Below are 21,487 nucleotides of genomic sequence, written 5' to 3'. Positions count from 1 at the left end.
AGCAATTAGGGTTAAGTGCCTTGCTTAAGGGCACATCAACAGATTTTTCACCTAGTTGGCTCAGGGATTAGAACCAGCGACCTTTCGGTTACTAGCACAACGCTCTTACCCACTAAGCTACCTGCCGCCCTGAGGTGCTCATCGGCCATTGGACATAAACATTACACAACAGGCCCCGTGTAGCTCAGTTAGTAGAGCATGGCGCTTGCAACGCCAGGGTTGTGGGTTTGTTTCCCAGTATGAAAAAATGTATGCACTCACTAACTGTAAATCGCTCTGGATAAGAGCGTCTGCTAAATGACTAAAATGGAAATGGAAAATGGAAATCGCAAATTCAACAATGAGTGGTTTGGAAGAAATCAGTGGCTAACTGCAAGCATTGCAAAGCAATCACTAGCCTGCTACTGTGTGGGCCCAAATCTGGGATTAAGGGTATATTTTCCAAGTTTAAAATGAGAAACATTCAACATTGGCCATGCTGTCAATGAAGCATGATTTGTGGCGCGCTCAAAACAACTGTTAACCCGGACTGCGAAAGTGAGTTCAAGACAACTTGTGAACTCGGGAAAAAACAAGCTCCGACTGGGAAAATAAGTTTTGAGCGGTCATCCAACTCAGAATTGTAAATCCGGAACTCGGGCCTCCTTCTAGAGCTACGACCTGAAGATCAATGACGTCATCATGATTCAACCTTGTTTTTTCCCCAGAGTTCCCAGTTGTCTTGAAAGCACCATAAATCCAGAGAATGCCAGACTTTGATGACAAAATCTGCCCACGAAGGACCGCCGCGCCACCTTCCTGTTCAAATGAGCACAGCAAATGAGCACAGCACAACAAGGTCTTGAGTCCAAAAATGTCTTGTATGCTGCTGCATAAATTATGTAATATGCCAGGGAGATATGTATACTGTAGCTAAGAAAGTAATACTAATTTGGTCTATTTTCCCCCTCTTAATTTCGCGTACTGTTCTGACTTGGTGGTGCACATGTAGCCTATAACCTGTTTTAGAGAAATGTAATCATCGAATAGTGTAAGAGCTTTCATTGTCTGCTTATATGCCCCCTTTATTTATCCTACAGTTCTGACTTGGTATACAGGAAGAACACTGTAAGAACGGCCGATGTTCTGAATTCTGTAGCTGTGTATTTCAAAAGTGCTAAACAAATAGTTATATTGACTACGTCAGTCCTAGCTCGCTCATTAATGTCTTAATCGAAATTACGGATTGCCTCTTATCCGCGTGTCGTCCCCTTATGCCATAGTTTGTACATCTCAATTGTCATTAGAAACCACATTTGTTTAAGCAAGTCAGCCATATCAGCTATGTTTTTTAAAAGGCAGTAAATGAGGCTGAATGAACTGTTTCGCTGCTAGACAAGGCTCAGCTGATAGCCAGGTGTAGTAGTGGTAAGATGTTGGGACTGCTGTTTGTGGGCACCGTTTGTCACCGTTGTAGTGCAATTAATGTATTGTTTAGTGTTGTGTTGTGTAGTGTAGTGGCTTTGCTGGCATACATCCCACATTTTTTTAATTTTTGCCCCACCAAGATTTACATGCTAAAATCGCCACTGGTGTAAGGCCATATTTCATAGCATATTAGCACATTGCTAACATTTAAAAACCATCAAAGTGCAAAAGCATACCCTTAGGCTACTACTGTATGTAGATGGCACTTGGATGAAAACTGGCTATCAAATAAACCAAATGTCACTTAGGCCTACTGAGTCGCATGACCTGCTGTAGAAGAAATGGGGAACTCACAAAGTAGGCTTTACCAAACCACCAGTATGGAAACTGTTATTAGTGTTGGCCCCACTGTGTGGTTGACAGTGAAGCACAGGCCACACAGTAAGTCACCTCACACTCTTTGACATCTGCCTCGTAAAGTCCTGATGTGCCATCACTAGCTTCCTATACTGATTACTAAACCACACAAGCAAAACAAAAAATATAGCAACTACACTGAACTTTTGGCTGTTCTGTTAAAGAATATGCTGAACAGTATAGTAATATTATTCCACCAAGACAACTTTTTTTTAATTAGAACTTCAGCCAGAGTAGAGGCCTCAGTGGGAAGTACAAATAGTCACGCTTCATGCTACGACTGTGCTCAGGAGTGACATTTTTCTGTTTAAATTCATTTGGCATTTAGCCGGAGCAACATTCGAGTCAATGCACAAGTCATGTTGTAAGGAAGTAACAAACTTATATGAAAATGCAATGCCGATATTGGTTGCCCTTACCCTTGGCTGATCAGTGGACAGCAGTCAAAAATCAGAGGCACAAGTTTAAAAAGACTCTTTAAAAAGCACCAGCAAGCACACTAAATTGAATCCAAAAGACTCTCAGTTACAGTGGCACCGAGAGTATTCTAAGTCAAAGTTCAGGCATATTCCCAGTTAGACAGGTCCAAACAAAGTGTGGTGTGTCCCGTCCTGCACACGACTGGTAGAAATGACAACTGCAGCAGTGCCCCTCACACTGGCGACCCCATCCCCATGCTCGCCTTCCCTCTGGACAACCACACCCCTCCATCCCCTGGTCAACCCCCCCCATCCCCCATCCCCACCCCTCCCTCCCCTGGACCCCCCCCCCCCCATCCCCTCCCCTCCCTCCCCTGGTCAACCCCCTCCCTATCATACTCTTCACAGGTCACCCTTTGCCCTAATATGCAGTTAGGCTGTGTAGTTTGTCAGATCCTCTATACCCCTCCTCTATTCCCCCCCCCTCTATTCCCTGGCCTGTACACGTGTGTGTACATTCTCCCTTCGGATTCACAAGCTGTTGTAAGTGCAGTGGCAGCTGCCCCTACACACCTTTAGTTTCAACAGCCACTCTCCCCTACCCCCTGTCATCTCCACACACATACTCAGCTGTTGAAATGTTGGGCACACCAGACTAGTGCTATTCTATGCATTCCCAATTCTGTAGATGTTCTGAAATTGTATTTTGACCTACCTATCTTTTCTTTTACACATGTTGCATGTAGTCATTTTTTGCCTCTAAAATTGCTATTGTGTCATGCAAGAAGGCAAACCTTTCAACGGTACGACTGAAGGCTCTGACTTGATTAGCTCTAATCTCACAATCATGCCCAATTAAAAGCTGGAAAACTGGAGAAATCTACACACGAGAGTTGAGAAGTGATGCCATATGTACAAGTTGTCATTTGTGTCTGTTTTCAAGAATGACTCTGCTTCCCAAGGAGTAAATCTCAGGCTGTGCCCTTTCATGACCTTCAAATCTCTGAGGGGGTCGAGAGGGTGTGGGAAATGAGAGGCCAGGAGTCTGTTGAACAGTTGTGTCATTGCGGTTCCACAAAACACAGCAAATATCTTTATGGGTAAAGGCACGTCTATGCCCAGAACCCAACGGGTTAACAAAGGGTTGAAATTCCGAGGAGCAATCTCGTCTCGAAGCAATAACTTATATGGATACATCTGAGGGAGGGAAAATAAATGGCTCCCTTCGAGTTTCGGAGAGGAAATCTGCACATGGATGGGAAAAATGCACAACAGCCCTAAACACAAGACATTTTGAGGAAACATTTATTTCCACAACACCAGTGATTGGTAATGGCCTTATCTCGCTGTCCCTCTCCAGGTTTTTCCCTTCCTCCCCCCTTATCGTATGTATGCTAGCTAGGCAGCCTGGGGCTCTCCATGTTGAACACATTGTGTTGGCCCAAAGCCTAATAAGGGGATCTATGTGACTGCCTCCTCTCTTCCGGTGACTAATGTGAACGCTGCCCAGGATTGTGTGGTGCTGCTGGCCCATGTGTGGTGGCAGAGTAGAAGGGAGAGGGATGGTGGTGGTAGAGCTGCAGTATGGAGAATATGGAGAATGAAGGAACGAAGGCTTTTATTTTGTATCTTTCCCCTGAAAAAAGTCACAATACCAAATTGGCAAAGTCACATTATTATGCTGGAAGGCAGTGATGGGGGGAAAATAGACAGTTACATATCGGGATATTATTTTTGACGACATATTGTATTGGCTGTACCTGCACCAAAACTCCAGTATTTTTCCTTCATAGCTTGTTCTCAATCTTCTTTTTAAACAGGGAGCCAATTTGTTTTCAGCACTTATTTCCATGACTGATCAAAACTTTTCTCATGGCTCTCTTTGTCCCTCTGCAGCAGACATAGGATGAGCAATTTGTTTGGAACATCTAATCTCAATAAAGTCACAGTATCAAATAGCAATACATATAGAATCGTGAGAATCCGAATACATATTGTATCGGCACCTAAGTATCGTGATAATATCGCATCGTGAGGACAATTGCAATTCCCAACCCTCCTGGAAGGGACATTTTGTTTTAGAAAAGGACATGCAAATAAACATCCATAGAGCTCTTACACATCTCTGTGCTGGACAGCTGCTTACCCTAGGAGTCCTGACTCACTTCCTTCAGGGTCTACCCAGGCAGAGAACGTGGATACTACTTACACTGGCGTTGACAGCATACCGAAACTTCAGTACTTTTGAGATACCAAAAAATTATAATGGTTTGGTACTATAATTTTTGTTACGTGCGGTACTTCTGTCAAAAGTCTGTCTATCAGCGCACTGAGCGCAGCCCCTTTAATAAAGCAGGTACTTTGCTCTTTGCGCTATGGGCTTTACAGCCCGCAGAGCAGAGCACACTTGCACCACTTACTCATTCCTTGCTAGAAATGTCTGGGCTGCATTAGCTTCCCACTCATGCTGCACAGAAGTTAACACACTTGAATAATGCAACACAGCATGTAGAAATGTTGAAACTGTTCATTACTGTTCGCAAAACAATGTCCATACAGGCTAGAATACTTTTTACAATGCAAGACCATACCGGTAGCTTCCAGCTTTAATTGTAGGTTAACTTTCCTTGCTAGTTTAGGCTACAGCTGAATTCACTACGCTAGTACTTTGTTTGTGATAACCATAACGCAAAATATGCTGATTTCAAAGCTGATTGTCACCAAAAATCTTATTTATTCACTTTGTCTCCCTCGCCACCAAAAACTAATTCACTTCTTTGTCTCCCTTGCCTCCTGTCTGGTTTACACTAGATTCCATAGCCACAAAGTCAGATTACACAGCCACATTCTGCCTCAGCATATGACCTCATTACATTTCTTAAAGAGGCAGCACACACTTTTATAAAAGAAGAGATTGCTTCTTCTATGCAAATGTTGATGATCAGTACAATAAAGTAATGTTCTCCTAGCAGTTGCCAATAAAATAAGTCCTAAATGGAAGGGATTGTTTGTCATCTGTAGACCTATGAAATCAGCTAAAACAAGCTCAATAACTCAATGCATGCGCACACTCTTATTGAATAATATGCATTCACCTGTATTGTGAAGACCTACGCTACATCTTGATTTACCCAGTTTTATCAATAGAGATTTACCATTTAAATATGTTATTACCATTGTTGTTTTGTAGTTAGATTGGTAAAAACAAAGTCAAATTGATTGTATCATTGTATAACTGATTGAATTAATGCATATATGGCTCAAAAAATTGACAAACATTTTCAAATGTAATGATATTGAACTCAAAAGATGCCCAACAATTGAACAGAGCAGTACCTGAGTTTATCTGTCTGAATCAAGTGCCATTCTGTGACTTGGCTAATATGCATAATTTATTTTGCTATGGTATTGTTTTGGTATCGTTTTGGTATTTAGTATCGTGATGGTATCGAGTATTGTGATACTAAACCTGGTATCGGTATCAAAGTCAAAATTCTGGTATCTTGACTAACTTACAATGTACACTTTTAAAATAAAATAAAGGAATAGAAAATGAACCATGAAAGTTGTGTCTTTAGAAGGAACTCTCTGCTCTAAAAGTAGAATAGAAAATTCACGGATGCTTTGTTCAATACAAGCCCATTTGCTACTCTCTTTGTAAGTGACTATTAGGTTTGTGAACAAACATGATATGCTTTCAAGTGTTTGACAATGAATACCCTAATTACGCAAATCTGCTTCCTTCTCAGGGACTGCATAAAAAAAGCTAATTACAAAGAAACTGCAGTAGAGCATTTTAATTTCGTGACAATTGATATTACAATTGTGTCAACCATAACAACAATAACATGTGAAAACAATGTTCTCTAATGCATTATTTTAGGAGAATAATCTGCAGGGTAAAAGTAGTAACCCCTGAAGCTCTAACCTGAGGTCTGATGTGAGACTTGACAGACATTCCTTCAGGGTTTGACCATTCAGCACAACTTTCAGTCCTAGGCAGCAACAGCTGCCACTAAGATATTTGAGGATTCTCAAAAGAAAGACGCCAACACATCCAATCCACTTTACCCTAAACAGCCTTACAACATCATTAACATTTAGTAACGAATATGATCTCATTCATGAATATCAACACAGTGCTTGGAGAGACAACCAAAGGACTTGACCCAAATTCTTTGAACAAAACTACTGTCCAACAACAACAACAACATCGATTTCTGTTAGTGTCCCTCCCTGAGAACCTTGCCTCATTCTCCTAATCAGGGGAAATGTGGTATCTCCCAGCTCTGGGAGCTGTCACAGCTAAAGGGTAGAGGTCAAGAGGAGCGAGATGAGTCCTAACAGACGCAGTAACCTGTTCCCTTCAGCCGCGCCTCGCTCAGCTGCCACCACAAAGGTCCCCTGCCTTCACACACGGAGGCAGTCGCCAGCCACGACACTCGGAGACTACCACACACCAGATTGACCAACCTGGGAGGTGGCAGACGTTTAGTCTAGGCTGAGACAGAACGGGACATAACGTTTATACGCAAAGGTTTATCAACAGCGTCCTCAGGATGTTGTTTTGATTGTGAACAGAGTAGGACATTTCAATAAAACCCAATGCCTGTGGTCTCTGATTCTTTTGTAAAGACAAATAATGGAATCAATGTAAGTTGTAGAATCATGATGTCGTCTTAAATTGACCATATGTTGAAATCCAATTTGAGTATACTTGATGTTGAATATCTGTATGAATCTACTACAGCCTTCAGATTATACATGATCACTGGATAAATAAAAGAACTGAGGAAAAAAAGAAAGGCTACCGAGCCCACATTCTAATCTATGGTGGTGGCTATTAGGCTTGAGCGGTATACCGGGGTATTTGGAAATAGCCACGGGATGGTTTTTCTATACGGTTCAAACGATTTATTTTCAGTTTTTCTATACATTTTAATATTTGTGGCTTTTTAAAAAGTAAATACCTACAGTCAACTTGTGCAATGCGTTAGGAGATAAAGCAGATCACGTTCTTCATTTCACCTGTCACATTATTTTACATAATGAAGCTTACCCTAGTTCCCCAGAACAGTTGAGCCAGTCACGTTTGTTTGTAAATAGCACAACGGGAGAAAGCGGGAGCAGGCGAGTCCAGCTGTGTATTGACAGGGGTCGCGTTCTATATTGACAGTCTGTTTTTTTGCTTCAATAGAGTGATCAGGGGCGTGCAACTATAGTTTTCCTTCACAGAAAATACATTTGTGCAACTCATTCAGCAGAAAATAGCTTCATTTTCATGAGATGACAACAGAAGTGCAACGCTATTTGGCTGGCAGCCACACAAGTAAATGAGCTTACAATGAAAAAAGGTAGGTATTTTATTTTTTTTAAACAATGCACGGCCATCATATTTCTAATGTTTAGGCCTATCATAGAAAGAATGTAGCCAGCTACATTTTGTAATGTTTTGCTTGAAGTTAATCTTGCATTTTACCGGATAGAAATTGGCTGGCTACACCGAGAAAAGTATGGAGAAAAGTAGCTCCACATCAGTCAGAGCGCTGTCTGATAGAAGGCCCGTCTGGGATTTGTCTGATGCAGAGCAGAAATTACAATAAGAAACATTTTAGATCTGAGTTTACAAAACACAGCAAGATATTTATGCGTTTTATCTTTTTTTCCTGAGTGAAAAACGCAGAATTATGCGTTAACACGACCCCTAATTTTAACTTGCTATCTAAGTAAGTACCTGAATGAATAAGGTGATGGGGCATCATATTGTGTTAGCTTTCTGCCGTATTTGAGAAGTCAAAGCCCTTTGGATGAGTTATTTGTACATCTGCCACTGCAATCTTGATTTCCTTGCGTTTTTTTCTCCTCTCCATTCTCGGCCTGTCTGCTCCTCCCCCCTCTTCTCTGAGCAGAGCAGGCAGGCCCGTTGCCCTAGTGACTCCAGACTCCACACAGACACAGCATGTAGACATGCTGCTGGAGAGCCAGTACTGTTCTTCCTTCAGACAAGCATGCATCAAAACTTTGTTAATTTGCACAATGTCTCTCATTCACATTCGCTTGTAAATGTCCAAACTCACCAAAAACGACATTTGTTAGCTCCTACATAAATATCTATAACTTCATGAGCTAGTTTGCCTGTCTTTTCAATTTGTTAATTTTCGTTTTCGCTCGTTAGCAAATTTAGCTAGCAGCCTACATGGAAATTCACCATTGCTTGTGCTCATTTTATTAGCATTCTGGTAATAGACGCCCAATGGGCTTTTTCAGTAAACTTTTTTCATCTTGGGTCCAGAAGTCTGTCCTTCAGAGCACCATGGACTGGTATGGACCACAAGAGCTGTGCTAGATGACTACTTCGGTATTTAAGATGGAGGAGCTGATCCTAAGGGAAAATAAGACTGGGGGTTATATGAGCTGCTCAGCACGGCGCGGCATGGCCCAACTGTCATTGCGCACAATGCAGATGAGGCGCTGTGTTGTGCACAAACAAATACCCCAGGCGACGAGACGTTTGATGTACACAGTGGGGCGGGGAGGCCTCCACACACACACTCCTCCCTTCCTTATCCCCCATCTCACTAACACACACACGCACACACACACACACACACACACGCACACACACACACACACACACACACACTTCTCCTCAGAAACAGCTGACGTTTTAACAGGCTTACAACAGCTGACAGGCTACAGGTGGGGCAGAGGGGACCCTTTATAACCCCCCTTCCTCTCCTCTTAGTCCCCAGCTCCATAATTCCTCTGAGCTGCACACACACACACAGACAGACACACACACAGATAGGCACACAGAGTTCCAATTCCACACCTGTTGTGACTCCACAGGAATTGTCCTGCATGAAAAACACAGCTTTACCAGTAACCACATGTCCAACTCAGTTGACCTCGCCATCTCTAACCCATCTATACTCCGGTCCTTTAAAAGAGAGCTTTATGACCTGACAGCATGTGTTGGAGAGGCTTGGTTTGACCATGCGGCTCAGTGTGTGGGCACTGTGTACAGTATGAGAGCAGCAACACATGCTACTCTAGTGTCGACTATAACTATGGTACAAGCAAACCCGGTAAGCTCCTTTGCTGCTTCCCTTACGAATGTCCTGAGTGGTATTACCAAACAGCAAGATTACAATGGAACTAAATCATTGACTATGGTTTTAATCCTGAATAATTTCAATGTTTTTATGTAATCAGTAGACATAATGTTACATGATGCCCTATTTTGTATTACATTTTTGCTTTCAATTATTAAATAATACATTAATTACAGGTATACAAGCAATATGTTCTTAACCTTCTCAGGAGCATATTAGACTGACACACACATGAAGTTCACACTCAAAATAGAATGGACAACAGTGGCCTTATAAGAAAAGTCTGTCCAAAATGACTTGCAGCAAGATGTCAGTTTTACAGGTAGCGGTAGAAGGTCAAAGCAGCTGAAGGGGCCTTGGGCTGCAGTTGAACTACCAGTGGTTGAAGTGCTCTTCTTACAGGGAGCTGTGATCACTAGGGGGACAGATTGACTGAAAGTCTTATGAAAGTTGAATTGTGAGGGAATGCTGTCTTGATATTTAGGACAAGTACACAGTTTGTAAAGGGGTAAAGCTCTAGACGAGAGGGGATTTGAAAGCACAGCACTTCTTTGGATTGGATGGGAAAACCAACCATGGGGTGAAAAAAAGAATTTAGGATTTAGGTATTCTTGCTGTGTGTGCAAAATGGAGCAGAAAACCTTCTCACTCGTCACTTACCTTCTCACCCTCCAATCTCTCTCCAATTTCTCTATCTATTCTTGCTGAATCTCTTTCATTTACTACCACCATTTTTCTTCCTCTCCATTCTTCTCTCTATTTCTCTTTCTTTCTGAAGGAAATTAGTCTGTTGGCTTTTAGCTGTAACGTGATAACCATTTAAATTATATAAACAATAGCCAGACTCCTCCAGAGGAAGGAGTGGTTAAGATTCACTTGGGGTGTCGAGGCCAAAGCGCACATGGAAGCTGACTTGTAAACACATAGTGTGAGTGTTAGAGAGTGAGTGTGTGTGTGTCCCAGTGGATATATGTCTCTGTGTGTGCACATATGAGAGTGTGTGTGGGATGAAGAGCATAAGAGGCCTGGGAGAGAGAGAGAGAGACAGAGAGAGGTGAGGACGAGTCAGTCAGCGAACACTATGAAATTAAATGTTATCTAATACATGGAGAGGAATGGCTATCGGTTAAAAATAGTGTATTTTTCTCACCATCTATAATGTCACTGCATTTTCCTCATAACAAACTAACTGGATGGATTTCCTGTGGGATTGCATTGTGGTGAATAGGGGAAAGGTTGAGAGTCATAAGCTAGGTTTCTATCCAGCTGGCGAAAGATTTTCATAGCGAATGTGCCCACTTTGGTATTGGCATGTGCGCCTTAGCTAACAGCTCGCAGATACAGTGTGGGTATAGCCTACATGATGAGATTATTATGGACAAACGGCAGCCAAGCATCGATCACCATGTCACCAGAATAAGACCCTAGATATTTATTGGAAAGGAGCATCAAGCTCATCACCGGGCACTTTCACCACCCTGTGAAGTTCATCATATAATTTATTTCATCTGCAGACTAATAAAACTGCATGCTTTGCTGAGTCGTAGTGGGAGGATCACACAGACTTACCACCGCCATTTCACACATATTTAATTGTACATACACAAACAGATCCCACCTTGTCTGGCGTATTTAGTTCGGTCTACATTTGGAAAGTTTACCAACAAATGAGCTGTTTCCATCAGACCTGTCATGACATTTTTATTCGACACGTACTTTACTCACATAAAAAGGTTGGATGAAAACCTGGTTATAGACTATTTCAGTCGTCCAAAGGCTGTATTATTTTTGAGTATTCTTTTTGTATTTTTATTTAACTAGGCAAGTCAGTTAAGAACAAATTCTTATTTACAATGACGGCCTACCCCGGCCAAATCCGGACGACGCTGGGCCAATTGTGCGCCGCCCTATGGGACTCCCAATCACAGACGGATTGTGATACAGCCTGGAATCGAACCAGGGTCTGTAGTGACGCCTCTAGCACAGAGATGCAGTGCCTTAGACCGCTGCTCCACTCGGGAGGCCAAAATTATAACACGCAGTAGTCTGCCATTTCAACACTTGTTCCATGGTAACATCAGATTGCCCTTCCCAGTTGTTGTCCGCGCTACTCAGATTGATGCTGGGGATCTGTTCCAGACCAGCATGCTCACTCACTCACACACTCACACTCTCACTCACTCACTCACACACGCACGTGCTCTCACTCAATCACATACAAAATCAGGCATACAAATACTCAAGCATGAATACACACAAACTCACAGGCACAAATGCACATACACACATACATTCACACACAATGGGAAGTGTGTCACTTTGGAAGGGTGGAGAGGGGATTTCTTACACTCCCTCCCTCTCTCTCTGTCTCTCTCTCTCTCTGACTCACTGGAACCATTCCCAGCTCTGGGTAATGGCTGCTTCACAAGAGAAGAGGAATAAGCCAGCCATCTTCCCTCCCAACGTAACCCAACACACCCCGCATGGAGCGCACGCCTAACACAATGAACCCTGTGCAGATGGCCCCATTACTGTACCACATCTGTACAACCATAAAACTCTACCACTCCCCAGTGAGGAAAGGGTGATAAACATTCAATTGAGGGCACAACTTACAGTACCGTTACAGCATGTACCGTAAGTCAGTGACCTGAGAAGTGTAAGACAGGTTTGGGAGGAATAAGACGGGAGGGGAGTTTGGAAAAGATGAGGAGCAAGAAATGGCAGGACTTGAGATCAAAGAGAAAGAGGGAGAGAAAAAGAAGGAGAGAGGAGCGTGAGAGGCGGAGGTGTAGTGTTTCAGCTCCTGGCCCTGGCGCTTGCTGTTTCAGCTGTGCCGAAGTGATGGCCAGCCCCTGCTCTCACACCACGGTAAGCCCGACAGCACGGCGGCATAGCTAGCTCGGTCTCACTCGCTCTTTTTCCTCTTTCAGTCTCAAAGTTGGGATTATTATATTTCTCTAAGGCTGTGGAAGTCTCTTCTCTCGCTCTTCCCTTCTATTATCGTCTCTCTCCTGGCCGCTTTTGAACTCTTGTAACAATGACAGACTTTAAGTTTTCACATTGTCCAATGGATTCAGCTGCATTTTCCAAAGAACACGGGTTGGTTTTCCCAAAGGCCTGATCCTATACTCTGATTAAATACAGTTCACTGGTGGTCGCTGATCCTGATCCAACGTCCTCTCCCCTTACATTAAATCTAACATTACCTGAACACACTGGTTCAGGTTAGTTATGAGCCATGTTTGTTAGGGAGCCGCTGTGAGGAACGGGGACAAGACCATCACCATAATTACTCTGCATTGAGGGAAGAAGGCCTCTTTCTGGTTCCTCTAAAAAGCTCCCCCATTTGTGCTCGACTCAATAGTTTATCTAAATACTGTTCTCATTACCTTGTTTCTTTGAGATCTTTTATGTGGAAATGGACAGTAGAAAAAGCTTGCCTGAGTTGAACTGAATGGACACAAATGTAATTAAATTTTGACACCACAGTCAAGGTCACACAGGCCCCAGTGTGGTGTAGTGTAACACTTTGTGTACCGAATCACTGCTCATCTCAGACTCATTTGTTAATGATAATCTTGCATATGTGTACAGCTAAATTGCATTTAGCCTACATAGGTTGTGATGTCTTGATCCCACTGCCCCTTGATCCCACCAAAGACCCCCAAAAAGCCCATCGGTTAGCTTTATGCAAGATTACCCTTTCTATTCGCAAAGAGTATATTAAGAGGATGGAAAATTAGACTTAATCTGGATAAAGCCTCTGGCAAGACAACTGACTGCAAGAGAAGAAGAATGAAAACAAAAGGATATGGACACCGTCATGAAACGGAATGAGGGAGTTTTAATATACTCCTACAGATTCCATAATCCCAGATAGAAATACATGGTACGTGCATTCACCATTTTCATCTATTCATCTGTTTCTACCTACTAGCCAAAAGGAGGTCAACCCAGATTTCAATGTTATGCTCCAAAGCTGTATATTTCAAGCAATGTCTTTAGAGGCGGATTGGATAAATGTAGTGCTCTGAGCAGAGTATTTTTAGAGAAAAGCAACAACTGGGTGTAAGGATTTACCATTCTTTTTTTTTAAATCTTCAGCAATATGTTTATGTAACAGATCCTCATGGAATGATCACTGTAAACTATAAGCTGGTGCATGCTTGACATACATATAGAAACATAGTGAGCAAACCAATCACAAGACAATGGTATCTGATGATAAACCAACTGTTGAAGACCTGTTGAGATGGGTCATTTCAGTGAATTTAGCTGTCCTTACAAGAACCACGGAAGATCTCTTCATCTTTAGGAGTCCATCTAATCGACATGAGATGTTAACATGCTAACTAATGCGGTCACCACAATAAGGATCAAGAGTGACCATTTAGAGCTGAGACATACATAAAAAAACATGTTATTTTAGCTATGGTAGACTATGGTGAGAATTGATGAATGCTGAGTATTGATGAATGCTACAGCATATCTTAAATTAATAGGAAATCATTGGTATGCTTTGATGACCGGCAGTTCAATGGAATGCTAATCGCTAAACCATTTATGGCTTTAAGTCTATGGTTGAATTCAAACAAGCAGAGATTTGGAACCTAACTTCCCCTTCAAGATGCGAGCAGCTGCTATTTTTGCTGTAAACTGACACGGGTGGTCGCACAAAAGCAACCACCTCGTTTCAGGGAACTAGTTTTTCAGAGTGACACCAGTCAGTCCTCATAGTTATTCAGTTCACACCCAAGTATCATGAGAACTGATGTAACAGATTCAAATGCTCATGAGATTACTCTTTGGTGTGTTGGAGCCGTTTGATACATTGCGTCCTTGTACCCAATTAACTAGTGCGAAGTTCTACATGCTCAGGTCGAAGGTGTTCGAACCTCCCCTAGAGAGCAAGCAGCCATTTCAGTCAAATAAAATTGTCAAGTATTTCTAAATAAAATGAAAGAATTTCAGCTGTTTCTCACTGCTATTCAGATGATTTCATAACATTCAATCACGTCTGCTTATTCGAAATAACCAAGAAAGGTGGGTGGGAATCAAATCTGAAGGGTAGTAAAAGATGCAAAATGGGAGCCTCAAATAGGCTACCTACAATCGTGTTGAGAATATGTCAATCCTCTCTACTTCACCTTTAGATTGGGGGTATGCCAAGAACCACCCTCTGGTAATTAGAATAAGACACTACTCCATCAGACCTCAACTCTACCAGGCCGTTACCACTCATGATACCAGAATTCTGACTTCGATACCAGGTTTAGAATCACGATACTCAATACCAAAACGATACCATGTCAAAAAAAGAAGGTGTATTAGCCAAAGTCACAGAATGGTACTTTTTACTTCGTTTTTTCTTACCACATAATAGTCATCATTTATTTGAATGGTAAATCTCTAGTCTATTGATAAACTGGGTAAATCAAGATGTAGCCTAGGCCTATTCACAATACAGATGAATCATATTCAAAAGGAGTGTGTGTATACATTGAATTATTGAGCTTGTTTTGGCTGATTTCATTGGCCTACAGAAGAAAAACAATATGTTCCCCTTCCATTTGGAACTTATAATCACTGATCTGGCTTTCAAGTCTGTCTATGAAAATGCCCTTTTTGTTAGATTTAACTAGAACCATGCATAATGCACATTCACTAATAATGACTAACTTCTTGTAGCAGGCATTATAGAAAATTAACACTGGTCTCATAAACAATCTCTCAAGCACAAGCACAGGTGCTAGTGAGTAAGTGATGGGAGGGAGACAAATCGATACAGTTACATATCGGGATATTATTTGACAATATATCATATCGTTTTGACAATATAGCAATATTATTTTTGCGCTAGTTGGCTGTACTTGCACCAAAACTCCAGTATTTTCCGTTCATAGCTCGTTCTCCATCTTATTTTCAAATAAGAAGCTATTTGTTTCCAGCACTTTTTTTCATGGCTCTCTCTTGTCCCTCTGCAACAGACATATGGTGTGCAATATGTTTGGAACATCGAATCGCAATAAAATCACAGTATTAAATCGCAATAAATATAAAAGTATGAGTCGCAGTACATATCGTATCGCCACCTAAGTATCGTGATAAAATCATATCGTAAGGTCCCTGGCAATTCCCAGCCCTATGTATAGTGACTAGCCATTTAATCTTTATACTTCAAGTTTAGCCAACTTGGATCTATTTGCTAGCTAACAAGGTAGAACAGTTGAATTGTTGTGAACACACCCTTCTGTCCGTCTCCAACTGTTTGGACAGCATGCTAGCCTGTCCACTTTGTTCAGATGTTGAAATCAAGCGACCGACCTTCTTTCTCAGAATGAGTTGCCAATTCCTTATATAAATTGTGCTTTTTATGGTTATTGCACATTTATAAAACACAGACTAGACAGCTAGTATAACAGTCTTTGGCTAAAATGCTGCTAGCAGTACATGGTACCGCAATGCCGCACGCGACAAACTGAGCATACATTTTCCAGAATCAATGTTCATTGATACTCCCATTTTAGTAGTGTCTGCTCTGCATGCAAGGAGTTGAGACATAAAAATGGTATCGTTAGAAAGGTTAACTTCTCCTCTATTACAGTAAAATAATGTCTCAATGTATTTTGGTCTCCATATGACCAATTATGTTGGACCAAACCTCAAATAGCGAGTCGAAACCGCTTGTCAGAGAGGAAGAAGTGATCTCTCATTTTTGTTGTTGTGAGTGGCAGGGGGAGGGGCTTGGTATGTGTGTAAATGGAAAGGTGCACACAGCACAGAAGGAGCAGAGGAGGCAAGGCCAAAAAGACAACATGAGAACAAGCGGACAAACGCTAATAAAAATACTAATAAAAATGTGATTCTTGCGATACAGGCATTTGAAATAAAGCGCTAAAACATAAATTAGAATTAATCTAAGCCCTGAATCCCAGCCCTAACTGATCAACAACATTTGAATAGAAGGATCAATCTCTTCTTCTATAAAAGTGTGCGCTGTCTCTGTAATTAAGAACCCTGACGTAATTCACACACACACAGTCAGTTCAAGGCTCCAGCAAAGATGATACTGACTGGGAGAGACGTGAGGCGGGGGACACGAAGTGAATTAATTAAGTATTTGGCTAAAATCTTATTTGAAATCAGCCTTATTTTGTGTTATGGTTTGCATATTATCACAAACAAGGTACTAGGTAAGTGAATTGACGTTAGCTTAAACTGTAAGCTAGCAAGGAAAGTTAGCCTACAAAACTGGAAGCTATCGGTATCATCTTCTTGCATTGTAAAGTGTTCTAGCCTGTAATGGACATTATTTTGCAAACAGTAATTAACAGTTTCAACATTTCTACATGCCGTGTTGCATTATTCAGGTGTGTTAACGTCTGTGCAGCATGAGTGGGGATGCAGCCCAGACAACCAGTGAGAACAGTGGTTCCTCAGGACAGTCTAAAGCTAGCAGTGAGTAAGTGGAGCATGCACAGTGCTCTCGTGCTATAAGGGGACATCGGCTGCGCTGATAGACAGACTTGATCCTCTCTCAATCAGTAGACGGCGTGAGACACATTTGACAGAAGTACCGAAAGTAACAAATATTCTAGTACTGAACCATTTTTCATGTTCGATTATCGAAAAACTACTGAAGTTTCAGTATACCGTGCAACACTAGTTACCACTGATCGGTAGAGAATCTCAGGCTCCAGCATTATCACCATTAACCTGCTCCACTCCATGGTCCAAACCACTCATCCCTAATCGGGCACTTCAGATCTCCACCTCTCCCACAGCATCCTAACCCCTCCACTGGTCCACTCCATCCCCTTCTTTCCTTCAGGGACCCTTGGGCCTAGTTGACCTCCCCTGCCCTCTGGAATGGAGCCCTTACTCGCTCCGCTATGACTCTCTGCACATTACCTTAATTGTTGTTTAACCCCTGAATCAGCTGCTGATGATGGCTCAATTAAGAGCTTGCTGGAGGAGAGATTAGTCCTGGGTAAGTAAGGTGTTTTCTGCCCTATAGCCGAGGAGAAGCAGAGCTCACTGGGCCTTAACCCTTGGCTATGACCAGGGAAGCAATGTTGTAAAAGGGTGATAAAGAGGGACGGTTGGGAGGCAAAGCTTGCCAGGACTGCTTCCCACATTACACCTCTGTAGGTCTTTGCCCCTGTGTGGAGGTCCTCTGGCTGCAACTTCAGGATGAAGCATTGAGGGGAGGCCATTTTGAAATGACATGGAAAGAAAGGGGATGGAGAGGCAAAGCTTGCCAGTATACTTCCCACTTTAAGCGGCTGTTGGTTTTTGCCATGATGAAAAGCACCTTTGGCTTGTGGCTCCATTAAGCGAAGAGCGAGGGTGACATTTCTTTCCCTTACAGTGTGCTGGGGTAAAGTGAGGCCCTGTGATGATTGAATCACAGCCATAATGGCAGAAGGCAGGACCGTGCTGTGCAGCGTAGTTCTTCCTGCTCTCCACGCTCAGCGTGGGAAAAGCAGTGGGCAAAGCTGCCCTGGAATAAAATAACACAAAAGAGGCCATGAAACGAACACGGCAAGAGCACACACTCAGTATGTGATGCTTGATATAACAAAAATGCTCTCATTCCTTACAAAGCTGTTGGTTTGTTACAGGTGGAACAATTGGGGGTTTTGGCGTGACAATAAGCAGAGGCTATACTTATCTGACCTGACTGAAGTGAAAATAAGACGTCTTCCTTCACACTAGAGTGAGATAACATGAGGTCAGCTATAAGCCAGTGCATGGGAGGTCAGACAGACATTTAACTTGAACTGTCCAGGCATTATTTCAGCCTAGGGTTAAGCAGTGATTAAATCACATCAATATTTGTGTCAGGCAAGGAGTGGCCAGTACACCATTGATTGTTCCAGAGATTAGTGCTTAATTGAAATTACACTGTAATTGGAGGAGAGAAGGCCTTGACCAATAGAATGTTCTGGCCAGCAGGCATCTTAAGGATTTAGGGCTATGCTGACCACTCACTATTTCGCCTAATCCATAGATTGCTAGACCCCCACTTCTATCCCTTCTCAAGTATCCTTACTCTCTCTGTGTCTCTTTCATTCCCTCCCTACACAGATGCTCACGCCAAAACAAATATTTTACATTCACATTCACACATAAAAATACAGTAATTGTATGGGCACATACTCAAACACTTACATAAACAAATATTCAGACATTATTCCATACAGACTGCCACATGTGAGATGTCTGAAGAGCACAATAGCTGACCCTCTGTGTTTGCAGATGAGAGGATGATTGTTATTCCTTGGAGACTGATTTAACAAGAGGAATCTTATTTTTTGACTGGAGCCACAATGTGGCATGAATATTCAGATGGTGCCATATAAACATGCTGTTTTTACTTGTGTAATTTTTTTATTTTGTATTATTATTTTAATTTAACCTTTATTTAACTAGGCAAGTCAGTTAAGAACAAATTCTTATTTACAATGACGGCCTACACCGGCCAAACCCGGACGACGCTGGGCCAATTGTGCGCCGCCCTATGGGACTCCCAATCACGGCCGGTTGTGATACAGCCTGGAATCGAACCAGGGGGTCTGTAGTGACGCCTAAAGCACAGAGATGCAGTGCCTTAGACCGCTGCGCCACTCGGGAGCGTTATTACATAGGTATAAGACCAACTTAATGTAAAGGGTTACCCATTTGCCTTTAATATAACTTAAGTTAGATTTTTGAGTTGCCCGTTATTAAATAGTAAGAGACTTCTCTGGCAGAGGCTAGTAGGATGCCCCCTTGCTTGCGGGCACGCTTCTCAGGCACACAAAAAGCGATTACTTTGCTGAGTCTAAAAGTGATATGATGCTAAAGCCTTTCCTTTTACTGCATGAGGTACACTAGTCTACTTACACTCAATCTGCCAATTTAGGACTTGTATGTGTGTGTGTGGAGAAAGAAAGGGAGAAAGAAAGAGGGTGCAAATCATTCAGTCCAATTGCAATACCCAAACACTTTCAACTATTTCATGACATCCTACCGTGTCCTGTGGCACATGTGGGAATGATGGCGGGAGCCTCTAATGATGTCAAAATTGAGGCCAGCACAGGAGACTCATGAGGGCCAGTGTCTTCCAGAGAGACGAGAATAGATAAGGTACTGGGAGCTGTGAGGGGGAGGGGTGTAAAGCTCCCATTATCTCTGACATCTTGACAATTTCAGAGACAGCAGAGTTCCTCTGTATTGTTTGGAATACCCAGTCCATGGCACTGGTCCTGACCCATACCGTCTCAATGATGAAAACAGATTAGCCTTTATCTTTTCATCAGGGTGAAAGGTGTAATTTACTATTTTTTCTTATTGGTTTCTGATTGTGTTCCCTGTCTTACCTGTAAGTACTCCTCAGTGGGAAACACAGGGGCATGTCATTACGGAGACAGCTCATTGTCCTGTAATCTCCTACTCGGTCTCTGACTGCTCTGAGGCTTGCCAGGGCTGGTGAGAACCTCTATCTGGACTGCGTCCCTGAGGACCCTGTCTCTGCCACGTGACACCCTGACGGGAATCACGACATGCACTATACCTGCCTGCATAGCTGAAACACTCATCAGTTTATGCCCCTCATTTATAGGGGGGAGGGGAAAGACATTAATACATTTAATCCCACAAGTGAGACACTAAACTGTGACATAGATGTTTAGGCAGAGCACTAATTCAAATCACTTGACTTCCTGTGTTACTGTAAAAACAACATGCAAGGGTAATGGAAAAACTGACAGAATATAAATTTCTCCCTCCAAGAATATTGGGGAATAATTCCTATTACAACACACGCTATCTCCAACACTTTCACGCGCAAATCGATTCCGGATTTGAGGAGAAATCAATAGTTTGTTGACACTTTTCCCTTGAGAAAACAGCAATTACACCACAGGCAACCATGTGAGATGGCATTTTGCCTAATCTTGTCATTTTTACGCAGTCACAATCTTATACAGTCAGGTCAAAAGTGTTTTGTCAATGTTTACCATTTGATGGATGCAAAACACAAACGTAAACGTACATGCGCATTCAGTTGACACAAAAGGTTCTTTAAATTACTTTTTTTCTGACACCTTGATGCTCTCTCTGCGCTATGCTATGCTGTCACTCTCTTGCCGATGGAGAAAGAGACCATAGAATTGCGTGTCTGCCATGAAGGAACAACCAACCATAGGCTATTAATAGGAATAAAGTGGGCAGTAAACCATCCATTCTACTCACTTAAGTGAAATAAATTCATAGAAATTAAGAGTAATCGTGTCAAAACCTCGGTGACACTTTTCATTAATCGTTCTGACAGCTCCTGGTGAACGGTCACCACGGCTGTTGCGCACATGAAGGAAGAGAATTCCTGCATCCATACAATCACCAATTATTAGCGGTTATTAACTGTGCTATTATCATACCATTGAGGCGACATAAAGTAATCCCTAGTTTGCAAGTAATACAAACCAGCAAGCAAACTCTCCATCATGTAGTCTACCCTTGACACTCAAAATAAAGCACGAGACAGCGCGCGACCACCACACCAAATTATGGTTGCTTGGAGTTGCCCTCCATACAATGACATCAGAAAGTGGCCATTCGTAAGCAAAATGTTGTTAAAAATAAGTTATTCAAAGTAAACAGTTGCCTAATGTTACTGACCAAACATATTTACTAGCAGGTATCGAACCTGGGTAGCAGGCTTGTGAAGAGTGACTTACCCTGTAGAACTGTATCCACATCTGTCTGGTGAAACCGGAGATTCAAAAATATATATGACAATGTATTTAAAATGTTGATTGAGGAATAAAGATGATGTAGACAGGCTGTCTACCAACGTCAGTATAAATACAAAAAATCGTTCCTCTTGATGTACAAGGTAACTATTTAGTTCTGTCAAACGATACAATGTAGCTGCTGCTGCCCAATCTATCTTGATTGGCACTGCTTCATGATTGACACTAGCCGGACCAATAGGCAAGAGATATTCGTGTTGCTTAACCAATCACTGGAGACGTCAGAGGATTTGATACGTCGACGTGAAGTTAGTAGAAGGTGAACGGTGAAGTAGGAAGAACTAATGGTGAGATCATGTGTGAGTGTATCCCTCCGCCTTTTATGTTT

The 21,487-nt window shown here is 42.2% G+C and overlaps 1 protein-coding gene across 1 annotated transcript in view; it reads right to left on the bottom strand.

The window, feature by feature from the left end:
• The window catches only part of LOC311139774 (myocyte-specific enhancer factor 2D homolog), a 63,402-nt gene extending 42,161 nt beyond the window's left edge, over positions 1–21,241 (bottom strand). The window contains exon 1 of the mRNA XM_084174722.1: positions 21,085–21,241. The gene's annotated coding sequence lies outside the window, so the exon portion shown is untranslated. The remainder of the gene's footprint in view (positions 1–21,084) is intronic.
• Between the last annotated feature and the right edge of the window lie 246 nt (positions 21,242–21,487).

The sequence above is a fragment of the Coregonus lavaretus genome (genome assembly GCF_964263955.1).
Source record: "Coregonus lavaretus genome assembly, chromosome: 13".
Lineage (NCBI taxonomy): Eukaryota > Metazoa > Chordata > Actinopteri > Salmoniformes > Salmonidae > Coregonus > Coregonus lavaretus.
The sequence above is the reverse complement of the archived record's forward strand: the minus strand, read 5'-3'. Positions and strand labels throughout refer to the sequence as shown.